The following is a 20,108-nucleotide window of genomic DNA, read 5'->3' on the forward strand; positions in this document are numbered from 1 at the left end:
AGTATCATAGTGTATTGATGTAGAGTGCAGGGGCATAGAGTTGAGTGTTACAGAGTAAAGTGCACTAGCATAGTGTATTAGCATAGAGTGCAGTGGCGAACAGTGCAGTGTTGCAGAGTGGCATAGAGTGGAGCTGTGCGGACTAGATCGTTGTTGCCTAGACTAGAGTGATATAGCATTCAGAGGTGCAGAGCGCAGTGGTGTAAAGAGGCGTAAAGTGCATTGGCATAGAGTAGAATGGTACAGAGTAGAGAGGCGTAGTCATGGACGTCACTTAGGGGTCGCAGCTGCGACTCCTGGCTTGCCCTTTGCGAGCCCTGGCACTGCATTTACGACCCCTTAGCCTTCATATTTAAGAAAGATTGGGTAGATTTGGGTAGGCGTGATGGCCTTGACACAGTGCTGGAGGGCATTAATTTACTACTGAACAAGGACGTAATGTGACACCTAAATATACCAGGAGGCAATCACAAAAAGACCACAGTAAATAAATAGTACTATGTTAAAAAAGAGTAAATAAATGCACAGCTAACATAGTGAGACATGGCCTCTCTTGAGCGTGTCTGTAAAACCAATGTTTTGTTTTTGAATTTTTGTCCTGAATTTTGACCCTTCCTCCTGAATTTTTGTCCTGAATTTTGACCCTTTGTTCTGATTTTTTTTACAGTCCTGCACGGAATTTGCCTCAACGCCAGGTTGTCACCCTATTCACATTTGGTGAAATGAACAGCAGTATTGCTGTTGGGGGGGGTGGGGGGAGGGCAGAACGATCGAGAACATGATGTATTTTTGCCAATGAGAAGAATTAACGCCCTGCTCTGGCCTTCCCGGAGCCCCACTCCTTACTGAGCCCCCACCCCCGTCTGGAAACCATTAGCTTTTCTAGCGACCTAGCTATCAGCCTGCCCTTCAAGGACACTAGGTGGCGCTGGCCACGTCCTGATTTCTTCGAGGCTATTATGATGACTGTAATCAAGCTCATTTATGCCTCCATCGCTGCCGTGTTTGTGAGCACGTAGGCGTGCAGCCATTTTAGATCGGAGAAACCTGCCTTTTGTCTGCCAGTAAAATAATCTATCCCAAATGTGGACGGTTTACGCAAGCGACGTCTGAAATTAACTCCTTTCTGCCCGTTTCATTTCCTCAGTGCTTTTATGACGTCATTCAGCCCGCCCTGCATAATATTCTGACAGACAGGTAAGGTCTTGTGTGGGCGGGACTATGGCGGAAGGGTGGACCAGTTTCCATGGTGACGGGATGTAACACTCTAGTCTCGAGGATGCGCAGCGGAGTCCTCGGGCGCAAACTTGTCGCAGTTTTCGGGAAGTGGTCTGGAACTTGAGTCCAGGAGCAGAGACAGGTACCCACCCAGCTCCCCCATACCGAAAATACTCTTTGACGGCCCACTGCCTCCTCGGCTTCCCAAACACTGACACAAATGTAAAGTTTATTGTCACGACGAAGGTATTACTATTGTTTTAGATTAAAATATAGAAGTGCGGGTACTCTTTGTTTAGAGTACCGGTAGCTTCTGAGAAGTGATGGTACGCTACCAATGAATGTATCCACTAGTGCTGAGAAGTGCAGGTATTCTCCCTTTCAAATTAAAGACGTGCAGGTACTCGGTACCAGATAGCACCAGCCCATTTAAAACACTGTCAATATTTTCAAGGTAAATATGTGACGCCTAGAAATGGACAAAACACAATTTTCTTTGAGGCATCGTTGCTTCTTTTAGCATAGAAGTATACACAGAAATATAGTAGGATACACAAGCTGGAAGGTACATATTATGTGTGATAAGAGCTATATTTCTCAACATATTGAATCTCCAAAGAGGTATCCCATTGAAGTCAGTGGAGGTGCACTGTTATTGGAGGATTGAAGAACTTTTGCTGGTTAGTGACCCCTGTGAAGTCTATGGGACACACTTGGCACGTTGGAGGATACAAATAATTCCAAGGAAGTGCAATCCTCCAAATGAAGCTAAAATATGCGGTAGGTTCTATAATAGGAAGTGATTAACGGCAGCTGCTTCCATTGTCTGTGTTCTCAAATCTTTCAAGTTTCCCAGGGAGAAGTATTAAATAAGAATCCTGCTCCTGTGTTTTCTTTAATTCTTAGACCTGTACTCTGGGTTTTATTTAAAATGCTACAAAGTAGGAGTACAAGTCCTTGAATGCAAAGCAAAAACCTGGACTGGATGAGCTACATGTGAATACACTGGAGGAACTTGAGCCCTTTGGATTCTCCTAAAACGATAAAGTATATCAGCACATTATAAATAATTTTTTTTATAGCTTACGCATCAAGAATTTTCAATTCTATTAAGGTCACGGAGGCGAGGATTATGCTGTCTCTCTCTTTACTGTCCAAATACAGTGGCCAATCAGTTAACAGTAAACAAAAAAACTACACATCTCATGATGCTACAATATAGTCTCACATGCCCCAATCACCACCCACGACCTCTGTCCCTAATTACATGACCCCCAAATGTCACTTCCTCTTTCTTTGTCAAAGTCAGATAATCCTTAAACTTCAGAAACAAAACTTCATACGTAGGTGCTGATCCATCGATCCTCCAAACCAGAACTGGAAAAACCAAAAGAGCTCAACAGGAGCCAGGAGTTGCGAAAACTTCCAAGGAACTGAACCATATATAGATGACTTCATCTACAAACAAACTGATAGAACGTCAGGTAGTCTTCTGATCAGACCCTAAAACATAAAAGAATAGAAGGTAATATCTCATAAATTTAACCTAGTCATTAATACTTTGAATTATCTAATATATTAATAAGGGAGGGTAAAAAACAAACAATACAGTATCAAAGTGATATACATATTTTTTAATAAATGACATAACAATGTATTTAAGGGAGGGATAATCCTCGCCTCTGTGTCCTTAATAGAATTGAAAATTCTAGATGCGTAAGCTCAAATTATTTTTATTCTATTTCAGGACCGGAGGCTACAATTATGCTCGTTTAAAGCTGTCCAATCTCCACAGTAGCAACATCTACCACTTGTTTATAATAAAATGTACTAAACGTAGATTCAGATGATCAGTCCGCTGCCTTCATAATGTCCTCCAATCGAGAACCTAAGGCATATGTCTTGGAGGCCATAGCCCCTCTAACAGAATGAGCTCCAAACTGACTGGTATCAATACCTGCTTCACCCATTAACCATCTCATCCATCTTGATAGAGTGGCTGAGGAAACCGGCTTAAAAGGTTTCTGTAAAGAAATTAGTAACTGACCATTAGCAACCTGCCTAAATTCATCAGTAACCAACTCATAATCCTTTAAACATTGAACTACACACAGTTTTGAATTATCCGGATACATTGGATAAGTTACTGACCTGCAATTAGTTTTTGTTCTTCTGGTAATATTAAAAGTAACACCTTCAGGAGAATACACCCTACCAGCCAAATCCAACGCCTTGACATCCGAGACTCTCTTACATGAAATCAGATATAACATAGTCAGTTTTGCTGAAATCTGTTTTACGAGATAAATATTTATTGGCAGGCCATGCGTCTAAATACTTCAAGACAGTATTCACATCCCACAAGACAGAATATCTGGTTTGAGGGGGTTAGCTAAACGAATACCCCTCAATAATTTACAGACCACAGGATGTTCACCTACAGGTTTACCATCAATATGAACATGGTCAGCTGAAATGGCCGATCTAAAATTATTAATAGTCCTGTAAGCCAAACCTGAACCAGCCAGTTCTGCTAGAAAGTTTACAATCAGCTCAACGTCTGACTCCACAGGATTAATACCCCTTCCATTGCACCAACCATTCCATCTGCACCATGCTGAGGAATATCTTTTATGAGTTCCAGTGGCACAAGCTTGCTTGGTAAAATCTGCAGCTTGCTGTGAAAGACCTGGGGAATTCCATCTCGACCTGAAACCATCCAAGCCATCAATGTCAATTTCCCTGATATTTTCAGTGGATGTTGAAGGCCTTCCGGACTCAAGAGAAGATCCTGATGAGGAGGCATGAGCAGCGGGCGAGCACAACCTAACTGCAGAGCAATTGGGAACCAAGGTTGAGCTCTCCAAAATGGAGTCACCAGTACAATGTCTGTTTTCTGTCTCCGAACTTGAGACAGGACCCTGGGTATCATCAGAAAAGGAGGAAAAGGATACCCTCGAAAGTGGGACCAATCCTGAAGAAATGCATCTGTCGCCAGAGCCAGAGGATCAGGGCGCCAGCTGAAGAATTTTGATATCTGAGAATTGAGGCGAGATGCAAAAAGATCCACTTTGCAAGCCCCCACTCTCTGATTATCTGAAAGAAAATCATTGGATCCAGTTTCCAGTTGCTGGAATCCGTCAGAAATCTGGAATTCTAGTCCGCTATTGTATTCTGAACTCCCGGGAGATACTATGCGAGGACAATAAGAAGATGATTTAGACAGTAGTGCCAGAAATCCTTGGCAATCTCTGCCAGGATCCTGGACTTCGTCCCCCCTAGCTTGTTGACATACCGTACCTTTGAGATGCTGTCCATTCTCAGCAGAATGCAACAGTCCATCTTCTGAGGAGAAAGACTCTTTATGGCAAAACAGCCAGCTAGGAGTTCCAGATAATTGATATGAAGAGTCTGTTCCAACCTTGACCATCGTTCCCCAGTCACTAGGGAACCGCAACGGGCTCCCCAACCCCACTGACTAGTGTCTGATTCGATCATCACCTCTGGGTGAGAGCTGAAAAAGGCCCTGCCATTTCAGGCTTACATGTGTTGGAGCCACCAATGAATTTCCGACTTGACCTCTGTGGTTAAAGGAATCAATTCTGAATAACATAGACCCTGCTGCAGATGTCTGGTTTTGAGTCTCTGCAAAGCACGGTAGTGAAGAGGGGCGGGAATGATTGCCTGAATAGATGAGGCCAAAAGAACCACTATTCTGGCAATGTTCCTCAGAGAAATAGTCAAACTGGACAATGCAGACCTCAGCTCCCTCTTGATATTGCAAATCTTTTGCGAGGGAAGAATTAGTTGGGAGCGGACTGAGTCTATCTTGAAGCCTAGAAACTCTATCACTTGTGTCGGATTCAATAATGACTTCTGCACATTGATAAGAAAGCCCTGTATAAGACTGATGGTCCAGTCTAAATGAGTCAGAAGAGAATGAAGGTCCTGAGCCATCAATAAGGTATCGTCTAGATAAATGATCAATCGGACTCCCTTGGTCGTCAACCATTTCATTACTGGTCTTAATAGTTTTGTGAAGCACCAAGGGGCCGATGACAGGCCAAACGGAAGTGCATTGAATTCCAGACATTGGCCCTTCCAAAGAGATTGCAGAAATCTCCTGTGAGGAGGGAAGATGGGAATCAAGAGGTAAGCATCCTTTAGGTCCAGGCGGACCATCCAGTCTCTTTCTAATAGAATATCCCTCAACATGTGGATCCCTTCCATTTTGAAACGTCTGAACAAGATCCAATAGCTGAAATCCTTTAGATTCAATACTTGACTGATGACCCCCTCCTTTTTTGTCTACCACAAAAATGGGGCTGCAAAAACCGGAAGGGTGAAGAGCTGAAAAACATACTGCTCCTTTGTCTAACAAAGCCTGCACCTCTATGTCTATAAAAATCTGATCTGAACGGGAAAAAGTCATTTGAATAGGAGGGGATAGTTGTGTCGGAGTACCGATAAACTCTAGATGAAAGCCCATAACTGTCTGAAGAATCCAAGGATCCCCAGAGATTTTTCTCCAGTTGTCTAGAAACAACCCCACCCTGCCCCCAAGAAGTACCTGAGTATGGGGAATAATGCTCACCTGAGTAACCAGCTTCTTGGATTGCTCCTTGTTGTCCCCTATGGGGTCCCCTGCGAAATCTGGGGCGACCTCCTCTGGAGCGAGTGGGGTAGAAAGTAGAATCAGATTGGTCTCCATACCAACCGCCTCTTCCTCTGAGGTTATAGTTTTGAGGACTTGAGAAAGCTCCTCGGCCAGGCATACGTCCTCCATAATGATCGGCCCTGACAAAAAGGCCCAGTTTAAAAACTTTTTTAAGGGACATTTGCACCTTATCCAGAGAAGAAAAAGTAGAACAAAACTTGCCCAGCTCCTTGATAAAAGCGGATCCAAAAAGAAGTCCGTCTGCAGCTGGGCCTGCCTCCGAAGAAGCTAAATCTGCTAGTTTCGGGTCAATATGCATGAGAATGGATTTTCTGCGTTCCGCAGATATTGCGCTGAGCCCATCCAATGAGAACATCTGTGTCTACAGGAGTGTGAGACTCCTTAGCAAGAAAAACCATATCTCGGATTTTAGTTAATGGACCTGTTCAATTGAGAAGTTTATCCTGGCAGAGGCGCCAAGACCTATCCAGTCCTTTCTTTGGATCTTTCGTGAACTTTTTCATGAAAGTGACCATGGTGGGATCAATTTCAGTAGTGTCGGACACCTTATCGTCCAAATCTGGTCTAGGACATTCTGCTCGAAGGTGCGACCGTACCTCTTTGTCAAAACTCCATCTAATATTGGAGTGTACATATTGTGCCTTTTAGAGGACGGTAGCTAATTGAATGATCTGGGGTGTACAATCTCAGTGGGATCAAAATCCAACACCTGAAGAGGAGACATCTGTTTCTTTGATTTTTTTACTGGGATCCGGAGCCTCTGAGTCATCGGAATCCTTAGAAGAAGAATCCTTATCCGAAGAGGATGGGGAGAAGGTAGAATCTTTTCTTGAACTATAGTTATGTTCAGTAACTTGCTTATTACGCAGGTTTTCAAATAAGTCTGCATCTAAGTCCCAAGAAGGAGCATCAGATCCTTCTAAATTTTTTGATTTAGACCTGGACTTAGTTTTAGTCCTTTCAGAAAGGCGTTGCTGTCCGTGAAGCCAACCTTGGGAGCGAGCGTAGCCAAAAAGTTGGCCCGAAAAGGGCCCTAACGTTCTCATTAGGGCATCATTAACTGACTGTTGAACCCTGGTATCAAGGGCCTCCACCAGGTTAACCTCTAGCTGGTTACCAATGTCATCAGGGAAGTACCCTGCTTCCTGTTCATTCCATTGAGCCATAATGTTAATATAGATCAAACAATAGTATAACTATTATTGGAAAAACCAATAAGTACAGGGGGAGTGTAAAAATCCCTTATAGGCAGAAAAAAAATGTAGAGCCCAATGAGACATGGAGGGAGCTGCCTGTGACACACTCTAAGCCAAGCCTTGATTTATTTTACAACCCAGGTGCTAATACACGCTGGGCGTCAGGGAACACATGGGGAAAAAACAAAAAGGATTCCGGTGTAGCTTGCGCTGCAATCACGAGCCGATCTCCAGTAAAGTGAAACTGAGAGAATCGGCTCGTAAAACAGCGCGCGCGCAACGTGTATGAAAAACTAAAAACAGACTACGCGCGTAGCACGCTCCCCTCCACCAAAAAAGGGCACAAAAATCGTCACGAAACCAATAACTTAGTAACGCATGAAGCGCTAAAGACCATAAACAAGCAAGCAAAATCGCTTCGCCGACAATAACAGCATTAGGCAAAATTACACGGTATGAAAATTAGGATTTAATCAAACAAGAGGAAAAAACGAATAGTACTTATCTGCTGCGGAGCAGGAAAGAAAGAGGAAGTGACATTTGGCGTCATGCCATTTATGGACAGAGGTCGTGGTTGGTGATTGGGGCATGTGATACTATATTGTAGCATCATAGAGTGTGCAGTTATTTTCTTTACTGTTAACTGATTGGCTGCTGTATTTGGTCAGTAAAGAGAGAGATAGCATAATCAGAGCCTCCGGTCCTGAAATAGAATCACAAATAAAAGCACTTTTTTTCTAATCCAGAAGTGTGATGGAAACTAGGAATTTTAAGAGCATCAATACACTTTACTTCGTTATGTACAAATGATAATTATTCACTAAAACCAGATTGCAACCTTACCACTCTTCTGCTACTGTGGTAACTAGAGCTGCCATCAGTTCATTCCAGAATTGTAATACAGAGATTCTGTGGAATGTTAGGTTTTGAATAGTGTGACCAGTGAGCGACCCTGATGTGGATGGCTGAGTTGTTCTTCCTGAACTCATACTTAATAAACCTGCTACCTCTTCCTATCAGCTTTGGATACCTCTTTGTGGGTGCAAATTTAACACTGGCGACGGGATTAAAAGAAGGAGAAAAGGAAAGGACAGCTCAGCATTCTATTTCAGCTACCTCCAGCTGTGGGTGACCAAGAAGTATGACCTCAGGGAAAGGAGAAACTGCCATGAGAAATTAACAAGAGCATAATCTACACCCCAACCATTTTTGGTGGAAGCTGTGGTGAGTGCTCTGCGATATTCCTGGGCAAACTGGCACCTGGACATGAGGAATCTGCATTTTGTTTCATACTGTGGGCCTTTGCAAATCGACCTGGAAGTAAGAGTCTGTAGTATACCTGAGACTGTGTGTTTGTAGTGGCGATCAGAGGAGATGACTGAATATCCGGGGGGCTGACAGTGAAGGTATTACGGTAACCGCCATTATTTAAAAGCTTCAGAGCCTATCGAGACACCATTCACGAGGAAGTACTCGTGCTGGTGAGGGAACGTTCAACACAGCGCCTGCTGTGACACCTAGGGGCTGTTGCCTGGCTCTTGACGACGCGCTCATCTGAACTTTTAATTGGTTACAAGCTACGATATCCATGATTGGCCAAAGCAGTTGGGTGCGCGTTACAAGGTTACAACAGACGCTGTCTGGCAACCTTGTATACGAAGCACCACCACAGAAAGGGGAGCGCATTGCTGATGTGCACAGCAGCAGCACCAACGAACAAAGGTAGGATTGTGGTGATGCAGTGATGAACATATCGCTGATGTGCACAGCAATGGCTCCAATGAACAAAGGAAGGATTGTGGTGACACAAGTAAATACAAGGTATTTTGCTGATGTGCACAGCTATTGTGAAAGAAGGGTCACACTGATGCGCTCGGCTTGGGCACTCATCTGATCTGAATGAATACAAAACTTGCATATTTAAACTGGACTTACATTATTTGCCTAAAGAAAATACCTTTCTGGAGCGTTATTATTTTGGGAAGAGAGCACAAAAGGAATGAAAGTACATAGAAAACTATGTAACTGAAGTTAGACGATTAGCGTCCTCCTGCAAGTTTGGGTCTTTGTTGGATGAAAGGATCAATTCATGTTGGGGTGTCACATTGAGAAAGTGCGAGAGAAGCTGTGGCTCAGAGACAAGCCCACTCTTGATGAAGTGTTGCTCATTGCTAAAAAGATTGAACATTCCATGAAATGTGTGGAAGTGTTGAAAAAAGACGCATCCAAGGAGGTACAAACTGTAGGGTGTGAGAATAGAAAAAAGGAGTCTGTTAAAGATGATGTAAAGAAGAAAAAGCATAGAGGCTGTGGCATTACAAAGAATCAATCTACGATAGAGAAGAGATATTTCAGGTGTGATAGGGTAGGATATCTTGCTAATGACAAAGAGTGCCCTGATCTCAAGGCAGTGTGCCTGTATTGCAAGAAAAGGCATTTTGCCTTGGTCTGCAGAATGAAGAATGTAAAACAGTAGGTAAATGAAGTGGACCTGAGTGACAGTGAGGACAAAGGTAACTCGGATTGGAGTGTGGGTAAATTGTTTTACAGGTTGGAAGCAGGAGTGATAATAACCCCCTAGATTATATAGAAGTTATGGGTAAAAGAACCAGGGTTTTGTTTGAATCTGGGGCTAAGATCACCATTATAGCTAGTAAGTTCTACAATATAAATTGGAAGGGAAGGTGACTTTATACAAGCCTGACATTAAGCCTTAAGCTTATGGTAGAGACCCTATTAAATTACATGGTTATTTTGTTGGCATGACTGAATATGAAGGTCGCTGTACCTTTGGCAAGATATATATCTCTAAGAAGGGTGACAGCGTAATAAGCTTGTTGCATCGAAGGGAGTTAGGTGTCATGCTGGATCCTAATAGCAAAAACCCCATCATTGTGAAGAAAATGAATGATGTGAATGAGGTAGGTGATGTGAAACTTTCCAGACTCTGGATTACAAGGTATATTGAAAAGGAATTTCCCTGCCTTTTTGTAGGGAAGGTTTAGGTTGTATGAAGGGCTACTGCCACAAAATTAAACTGATCCCAGGTTCACTGCCCAGTTGTAGCAAAATGTGTGGTGCTCTTCCAACGAGTTATGAAGAAGATTTTGCATGGGTTGATTGGTGTTTGTGTATACCAAGATGACATACTGATACATGGGAATGATGAGACAGAACATAATACTAGGGTCAGACAAGTTTTGGGTCAGCTATGTAATCACAATCTTACTATAAAGCTGGAAAAATGCATGTTTGGTACTAAAACCATTGATTACCTAGGTCATACCATAACAAGTGACAGAGTGATTCCTAAAATAGAGATTGTCAACACCATTCAGAACATGGCTTCTCAAACTACCAAGGAAGAATTTATGCGCTGTCTAGGAATGGCTGAATATTATATTACGTTCATTCAAAATTTTGCTGATGTCAACTACAACGTGAGGAATTTATTGAAGAAATGAGCTAATTTTGTGTGGAATTCGGATTCTGAGATGGAATTTAGGGCCATATGTAGTAACACTTTTTCCCATAGACACAGAATGGGTAAAAACCTTTGCTACATCTGTCCCTTAATGAACTTAAAGGTAGATTAGCAGAGGCTCGCAAGGTTAAAAATTTCGACCCCCCAATAAAAGCTCATTTATCACAATGGATGCCAGTCTCAAGGGACTAGGGGCAGTTTTGCAACAAGGTGGGTCTGCCCCTGCAAATACTCAAGTTCATCTTGAAGAGCCTGACAGGTGTGGAATGTAGATACTCTGGCATAGAGAGGGAAGCCCTTGCTGTTCATTGGGCAGTAAACAAATTGAAGCCATTTTTGTGGGGTAGTACATTTGTAGTGAGGACTAATCACAAACCATGTGTGAGTTTTCAATACAAAAGAATCCAACTCTGTATATACTAGAATCTCAAAATAAGTGGTACATTTACAAGAATACAAATTTAATATAAAGTACATTCCGGGGCAGAAAATGTGATAGCGAATACATTCTCCAGATTAGTACCTGAGGAAAAAATGGAACATGCTACTGATTCAACCAGTGATCACACAGAGTTTGTGAGGTTGATTATGAAATAATTTCTGAAAGAAGATGGCGTGAGGCAGTGGAAGGGGATGAAGTATTACCATACTGGCTGGAATCATAAATAACAAGGTGGTGTGGATTGTAAGGATTTCTGGTGGGTGAAATATCAATTTTCATCTATCAATGGTCTGTTGTTGAGAGGAAGTCAGGAACCAGGTTGATTCCTCCTGTTAAGCTGCAAGAAGAATTGCTAGATCAAGCACATAAATGTCACCTAGGCATCTAAAAAACCAAAGAAAGGTTATGTTCAACATACTGCTGGCCTGGGATGGATATACATGTTGAACACTTGGTGCGAGAGTGCGTGCAGTGTACTTAGAGCGAGAAGAACATAAAACCCAGGGTCCAACACATGGTAATGAGGAAACTCCCTTGTGGGCCATGGAAAGACATTGCTCTGGACATTTTGGGGCCATCCATAGGGAAGGTCATGAGATTTGTGTTGTTATAATTGATTTGTATTCCAGATGGCCAGAGGTATGTTTTTCCCGGGGCATTGAAACGCATCATGTGATTGATTGCTTGAAAGAGCTTATTGCAAGGGAGGGCCTTCCTGAAATGTTGTTAACGGACAATGAAGTACAACTGGTGTATAAGGAGATGGAGAGTTTTCTTCAAGGGTGTGACATTGTACATAAGAAATGTGGTCTCTATCACCCCAAATCTAACAGGATGGTAGAGAGGTTTAATCGTTCATTAAAAGAGACCATATCTCTAGAAAAAGTCAATTGCCTTAATTGGAGAGAAGAAGTATCTAAGAGGGTTGGTGTATACAGATTCACACCACACACAACCACAGGTACGTCACCTTTTGTTTTGTTTTGAGGAAGACACCCTAACACTGTTCTAGAACCGTCCTGAGTGAATACATTTTTAGGTGAAGAGAGGAGAAGTGTTGTCTGAGGAGTGGAAGATGAAGGAGGACTTGAAGATAAAAAAACAGCAAAACCTGTTTTGATTAAAAACACTCACTTAAACCAACAGCTGTAGTTGTAGGTCATTTGGTCATGATAAAAAGACCGGGGTAGAATGTAGTTGGGGCTAAGCTGTTAAAACCAATGAGAGTTATAAAAGTGTTCACCAATGCCATCTGGCTGAGGACCACCACGTGTGGAATCTCAACAGAGTGGTGGTATATAAAGGAAGAAAGTTGGAAGATGCTGAGAGGTAATCTCAGCAAGAAAGGGATGACAAAGATAGGTGTGATGAAGGAGGTAAAATTAACTCTGAGGAAATTCATTGTGATACCAGTAACAAAAGTGGAAGTAAGATAAAACTTTCTTTATCAAGGAAGTCCTGTAGGAAAGTACACATTCCTGCATATCTGGATGACTTTGTCCATAAGGAAAGTAAGAAGTCCTGCATATTTGTATGACTGTGAATTTGCTGAATATTTTTTCACATACATTTTGACATGTGTTTTATTCTTTGTATATAGGTGTGTTATCTCATGTAAGGCTCTCTGGAGTTTGGCCTGCTTCGGGGTCATCTTGTTTTTCGCTATTATGTTAGAGGGAGGGAACCTTATGTGAGAGGGTTGGTAACTAGAGCTGGCATCAGCTCATTCCAGAATTGTAATACAGAGATTCCATGGAATGTTTTGAATAGTGTGACCAGTGGCTGACCCTGATGTGGATGGCTGAGTTGTTCTTCCTGAGCTTATACTTTATAAACTTGCTACCTCTCCTATAGGCTATGGATACCTCTTTGTGTGTGCAGCTTTAACAGCTACACTTGTTCTTTATGTGATGTTTGGATTTTGCTCAGTCCTTGTGACTTCAATGATCTAACATTGATGGCAGCACCGCACTCTGAACATTGTTCCAGCACCGCTGTCCAGAAGCGAGCGGAAGAGAAATGTGAATGGCACAATAACAAAGCCAGAGGGGTGGCTGAAAGCCCCTATAAGCCAGTAGTTTATGCCTATAATTTTAAACAAATCATAAAGTCTTGGCTAATGCCAGATAATCAAAAGGTCTTGGCTAATGCCAGACCGGAAAAATTCTTGATCTGATATCCAGGTGTTCTTGATTGATACAAGCATTAGTTCTTGCATATGTTTTTGTGCCTTGTATCTCTGGAAACTGGAGAAAACCATAGTTGTTAGTTTGTTGCACCTTCAAAGACCATCCATTTAGTCACATTATTTTTCATTCCTCTATTAATTGCTCCTTTTAAGTTGAACGTTTCATACCTTTAAGGATGTCACTTAGTAAGTATTATCTTCCAGCCATCGCCATAGTGTTTAAGTGTTTTAAAAAAATGCATTCTGGCGTTTAGTGGAAAAAAACGTTTCTCAGCTATTTATCAAAGGTTTTCAGAAAGAAACTATGGTTGGAGAAAGAGTATAAACCTAGCATCATTTTCAAAGAAACATTTCATAACAATGCTGCATAAAACGTGAATATTTTAAGGAATGTCTCCAAGCAATAACTTATTTTGCTTTAGTTAACTACACAACGGACAGAATCAGCAGTTCATGTGGGATAGTAATATACTTACTGTATATTCCGCATAGACAGCATCAACCATTCCTCAAAGGCCACTTGTTTTATCCAAATAGGCTGTATTACCAGTTTTTCAGGAATTGTGTGTCATTCTTCCCTCAGGACTTGGATATGTTTTACCTGTACAGAGTTAATGATTTCATGCCTGTGCACAGGCTGATTGTTTGGGAATTTATATTCTTGGCACAGAAAGCATATGAATTCCTAAGGTTGTGCACACAGAACATACGCATTAGATGCTGCATGTGTGGGGAGCATCCATGGAATGTTGACGTCCCACACCACAATTGTATGTTACATAAGTTCAGGAGTTTGGTTTTAGTGTTATGCCAATGGGATATTAGTTAGTCCTATATGTTTAGTCCAGAGGACTAGAGGCCTGATTACAACTTTGGAGGAGGTGTTAATCCGTCCCAAAAGTGACGGTAAAGTGACGGATATACCACCAGCCGTATTACGAGTTCCATAGGATATAATGGACTCGTAATACGGCTGGTGGTATATCCGTCACTTTACCGTCACTTTTGGGATGGATTAACACCTCCTCCAAATTTGTAATCAGGCCCATGGTGTAGCCCTAGTAGTCTATGTTTAACCTGGAGTAGCCTGAGGCCTTAGGTGTAGGCTCAGGAGTACGGACATAGCCATGGGAATCTAAACTCACCCTATTGTATCGAGCACATCCTTTGAGGCCCTGAATTTATGTTTCACAATAGATGTCAATACCGTCCAATTGGTTAGAAGGAAATGGGTTATATCACCACCTACTAATAGACACACTAATTTATGTACAGCTGCACTTCAACAATCAATCACCCATCTTTCTGTGAATCAGCATTCACAAACATTAGGAAGGCAAACAACAAACCACATAGTTGTCGATTTCCTTCCCACCCCCCATAAATTTAACTTGAACACCTTAGAGCCAATGTCAGTCTTGGCAACCAAAGCCTTAAGCAGTTTGGCACAGGGCTACGAAAGTTCTCCTCCGCATAATGGCTGAAATGAAAAATATGATCAGCATTACTTTCCTCTAAATTTAAGTCCTGGAGAAACTCAAACGCACAGTCATTCAAACCGCATCACCCTTCTAGAAATAACATTTCAAGCCTATACTCAGAAGCTCCCCAATGATCGATCTGTTTAAAATCTGCCTTTCCAAAATATGAGCATAGAAACAAAGGTAACAAAGCATCATTACATGAACACATATTGCATTTTTCATGCACAGTAATTAGACCTCATATCAACAAGCATGATATAATCCATGTGGCAAGCATCTGGCGGGGTGACGTTCCTACAGGCTAAGTTGGAATTTAGCCAGCCTCACAAATATTTCGGAATCTGTTGGCTGTCTATGGCACAGCCGACCGCCATATGCTTCTAACTGGGCATAGGGGTCAACTGGCATCTATGGAGTGCCTCAAGAATCAAAGTCACTGAGAGAAGGCCCAGTCTGGCAGAATAACTTTTTTTTTTTTTTTGCAGCGCTTATGTGGAGTCCTCACTGCACCTGGTTCTCTTCAAATTCACAATCATTTTAAGGCATGGGCAGAGTGGACAAATTGCCAGGGCCCCATTTTTAAGAGGACCCTCTGACTAAGTTGTATTTTTACCACTCTGTCTATCAAATCACCTCTCTGCTTATCCCAACCCTGACTTTCTCTAACCTGTGTTTTTTTAAGGAATTTTGGTGTCCCAGGAAAGACTTTCAGCTGTTTTGTGTGAAAGTTAAAGTATAATTCAATATTGTTTGGCATCATGTGGGTGGGAATGAGCCTTAGGTTGGATAGTGTATCTCAGAACCAAAGCAATATGTTTAGTTACCTCACATATGACTGTGCAGATGAAGGAGTGCTACCACTGCTCAAATAGGGTGAGATTGTTTTATTTGGAAAGGAGCTTGTGATTATCTCCTATTATCTTGACCCCACTTTATGGGAACATATTTTAAGTCATGACAGAGCGTGATAAACCTGGGAGTTGTTTGTTGTGGAAATGTCCTTGGTCATCAGGATAAATACACTGGTCAAAGGAGTAAACTTCCCCTTTTTCCAAACAGTGATGTGATCTACCCGAGCCTGCCTATGGCCAATATTAAAATCACATCCAAGATGTAAAACATCTTTCCCTAGGTGTATGTGGGTCACTAGATGGTGCTCACAAAGTAAATAAGACTGTTAAAATGTCTAAAACTAGGCTTCCGGTTGTGGGTCGAATTCTGTCCATATGACATTTCAAATGGTGTGTGTCAGGATGACCAGCAGGATCTTCAGAAGTCACACAGTGCTCATTTATGCACTGACTCCTTTAGGGGTTTCCTTTCAGGAATATTAAATTAGAGAGACCAGATAAAAGTAAGGGTTATGAGAATGGGAATGTCTGGGAAGGAGACTTGAAGCGACAAAGGAAAAAGCAGTAATTAGGTTTTTCCTAGCTGTAGCATTCCCCTACCACACCTCTTAGTAGTTAGTGACTACGCAAGTACCTTTTATGTGTCCCAGAATAATACCAGATTATTGAATGAAAGTCAGAACTGAATATCGAGATCCATGATGACATTAAACCATCTTCTATCATTAGGCTACATTGAGTGCCACAAACCTACTGTGTAAATTCTTGCTGTTCATTGGTATCACATGAGATTAAATGGAGACATCTAAAAAATATCAGTCACCTGGTCTGCAATGCTATCTGTATTTAACCACCGGTTCCATCCTGACCACCGCCTCCATTTTGTGCTTAGCTTAGCTTCAAACGCTGTCACATTGGTTGCGCAGGTATTTTTCCGTGCACAGCTTGTTAACGTGTTTTTACTTTTTTCGCACTAGGAAAGGGAACACAACATTGGGGAGAAATGTAGATAAGGATGTACCAGGCTGAGAATGTTTATGGTAGAGCAGGCTACAGCTCGGTCTTGGAAATATAATGTGAGATCTAGCCAGTCTTGATTGTGTTTTTTCAACACTGACCTGGTACGGCCAGCGCTTGAATTTCACAACTTGCTCAAAGGAAGGAGGGTTTCTAGAACCTACCACTTAAGTTTGTTTAAGGAATATAAGGTGGGGAAGCTTGACAGCTGTAACAGAAGGTACTCATCTCCTGGAATGGATGCATTGCCCAGAGAATAATCCCATTAGGGTGGTTCTCTTTTGTCTTTCGGTTGTCAGGTTCCACAACCTTAAGTTGGCTGACAAGGGAAGATGTCGGAGTCAAGCCCCATGGTGATGCATTTTTAATTCTTATTTCTAGCTTTGATGTGTGCATGCATGAATACGTAGTCACTGCATATATATATATATATATAGATATACATTCATTGTTTGTTGATGTATTGATATTCTTTGATCATTATTATTCTACTGCTGTAATTATTTTAAGAGTTGCACGTGTATTGCTGCATTCACAGTAAGTGATCATGTTATTATCTTCGTACAACCTGGGAAGTGCCTTAATAAATTCATTACTCAGACTAAGAGTGCTGCATTCTTTGCATTCCTTTCACTTTGTTTTCTCTCAGCCTGAAGCAGAGCAGAAGAAATTAGCGTAGTCAGGCAGTACAAGGGTGAAAGGTTGAAAAGTATAAGATTTAAAATTGAAAAATATTTGGCAAGAAGTCAAAAGCAGCTTCACAGGCAGTTTCCCAGGTTTCATGTGAGATTCTAAGGTGAGTCAAAGAACCTTATAATGTCCTTGCAAACGAGTGGTCCTGTGGCGATGGGTTATTCGAGAGTTGGGATGAATGTCTTAGTGAAGCTGAGCCAAAAAATGTTTTATTATGTTTGCAAAAGGTACCTTTGGAACAGACTTGTGATTTATCTATTTTTGGCTGACGAGACTGGATTCTGTTACCTGCTTATAGAAACATGCATAAAACATGTAAGCAGCTGGAACAAGAAACCCAGCAATTAGAGAGGCAGCTGGTTGAAACTAAAAAATAATGTAACCATGCTGTCTTGTGAGAATAAGTTATTGTAAGATAAGGCAGATACGTATCAGCCTGTTGCAGAAAAGGCAGATGTCAAAGTCCCTCAACACAGGTATCAGAAACAAAGGGGTAAAATCAATCAAAAGAAAGTTCAGTTAGCTATTGCTAAAGCAGGGTTAGACTGGGACCCTGAAAAATGGGATATGAGCATTTGGGAAACTACTGATTTTTCAAATTCAAATGATGAAGAAGTTAAAAAAGGTGGAGGCCAGTTTGAGCCAGATGAGCCAAAGCTGGTTTGCGCACAGCCAGTATTTAGATGAAAAATACAGGGCACTCCACAGAACCCGGGAGGAATTGAAATGCACTCCCTAGAAGATTCCACCCAGCAAGAAGTTAATGATATTATAGACGGATTCAAACAGAAATCTGGGGAAGCATTGCTTACGTGGATGGTGAGATTGTTTGACATGGGTGCCTCTGGTGTGGCACTTGATGAGGGAGATTCAAGGAAGTTTTGTACTCTTAGCACTGATCCCATAGTACCATTTAGGAACTTCTGACTGGCAAGCAGAGGGCTGGGTAGGTCGTCCGTGTGCGATGCTCTATGAACCTCAATGAGCTGAATGCTACCCTCTGCCTCCGACCTATGGGGCACTGTCATGACTTTCTGCAGGACTGAACATTCACACTTTTCCAGGCAAGCAGAGGGCCGGGTAGGTCGTCCATGTGCAATGCTCCACAAACCTTAATGAGCTGAACGCTACCATCAGCCCACGCCCTATGGGGCCCCATCATGACTTTCTGCAGGGCTGGACATTCACACTATCAAATTAGTTTAATTTTCTAAGAGTGAACATTAATATAGGTCACTTGTTACACTTGTGGTGGTAACCCTTAGCGTACCACCCCGCTGACATTTGTAGTTCCCTACTAGGGAACTTTTATTCACTTGTGGTCCTCAAGAAGCGCTGTGGATCTGATTCTCCTGGACCGCCAGGTGCAAAACATGTCAACCTGTACTCACTTTTGACTTTTATGGCTATGTGGGTTCGTTACCTTCCAAAGTAGCCCTCAATGCCTTTTTGGTGGCTTTTTCTTTAATCCCACCAGAAGTACTGAGTAATTAAATTACTTTTTGGTAATCCCTAGACGTTTTTAGTTATTCACTACTCCTTTCACTTACATTTAGTTTTGCATATTTGACCTCATATTTTAGGACACCCTCACACTTATAGGCTTCACAATAAGGTGCCTAATAAAAGGATCTTCGCTAAAGTACCCTTTGTGAGGCCATAGGATATTGCAGTGGCGGCCCTACGAGGAGCAGCCCGATGATGAAGCATGACGTTACCTTTTGGGGTGTGTGAGGGCAACAAAACTTAAGAGAGCAATTCCCCTACTGTTTGACCTGAGTGAGTGTGTAGCCTTCTAGGATCTTCTCTGTTAGGAACAGTATCCTTCATTTTTTATTAACTAATGTATGGAGCCAGGGTACTGGACCTTTTCGGCTCCTGGTCCCCCTCTCTCTCTATCTTGAGTTTTGCATCCACACTGGCATTTTCTAAGAGTGCTTGGTCTGGAGAAGCACAAACCCAGGATTCAGAACATAACACAGTCGTTAGCACTGACTTTAATAATAAAAATGTATTTCTATGCAAGAAAACCTTTTTTAGCAGCATAACAAAAATGAAAGACTGGGAAAAAACATAACTATCTAATTTGTGCCATGCAGTTAGCATCCAGTTCTTTGATGGCAGTTCGTAGCTCACTGTGCTAGATTACGATTGTAACTTATGAACTGCACAGTAAAAACAAATCTCTGTGACAAAAGCCGTAACTCACTGTGCTGTGCATATAAAATACAGTTTTTAGCGTGATACACGTTCTTTGCAGCAGGCATATTAGCCAGCTGCGCTACCTTAGATGAGCCAAACCTGCCACTGGACAAAACTCATATCACTCTCAAACAGAAATATTAATCACAAGAGTTATCTTGATGCTTTTATTTGTGCCTGAAAGCAACTGGTTGCACAAGGAACTTTGTAGTGCTTTTAAAACAGCTGCACAAAGGAGGTTATACAGTTAAAAACATTCATGTGTTTCTGTCAGAGGCCTCAGCTGGAGAAATGCCTTCCTGCAGACCCAGGGCTGTGGACCCCCTGGGAATGTGTCACGGACCATTGGGGGGGCTACACACCACAGTTTGGGATCCGCTGAGGTAGGGGATAGAATGGAGAGACTGACCACCAAAGACGGATTTTTATAAATTAATGCTTTAATGATCGCCACATAAACACCATCAAAATGTCGCAATTGCTTTCACTATATTCTCTAATTACCTGTGTTAATGTTCCTGCTGGAGAGAGAGATTGAGGTTCTGTCTAGTGCCAGTTTTGACTCATCTAAGGGAATGCAGAGGGTTAGTATGCCTGCTGTAAATAATGCGTACTATGCAGATCACAGATCGGCATTCTATGTGTAGAGCTCAGT

General features: G+C 42.0%; 1 protein-coding gene across 1 annotated transcript in view; it reads left to right on the forward strand.

Annotated features, from left to right (window-relative positions):
• Positions 1-1,239: 1,239 nt before the first annotated feature.
• The window catches only part of EFCAB12 (EF-hand calcium binding domain 12), a 123,778-nt gene continuing 104,909 nt past the window's right edge, over positions 1,240-20,108 (forward strand). The window contains exon 1 of the mRNA XM_069206319.1: positions 1,240-1,360. The gene's annotated coding sequence lies outside the window, so the exon portion shown is untranslated. The remainder of the gene's footprint in view (positions 1,361-20,108) is intronic.

This window comes from Pleurodeles waltl, chromosome 9 (genome assembly GCF_031143425.1).
Source record: "Pleurodeles waltl isolate 20211129_DDA chromosome 9, aPleWal1.hap1.20221129, whole genome shotgun sequence".
Taxonomy (NCBI): Eukaryota; Metazoa; Chordata; class Amphibia; order Caudata; family Salamandridae; genus Pleurodeles; species Pleurodeles waltl.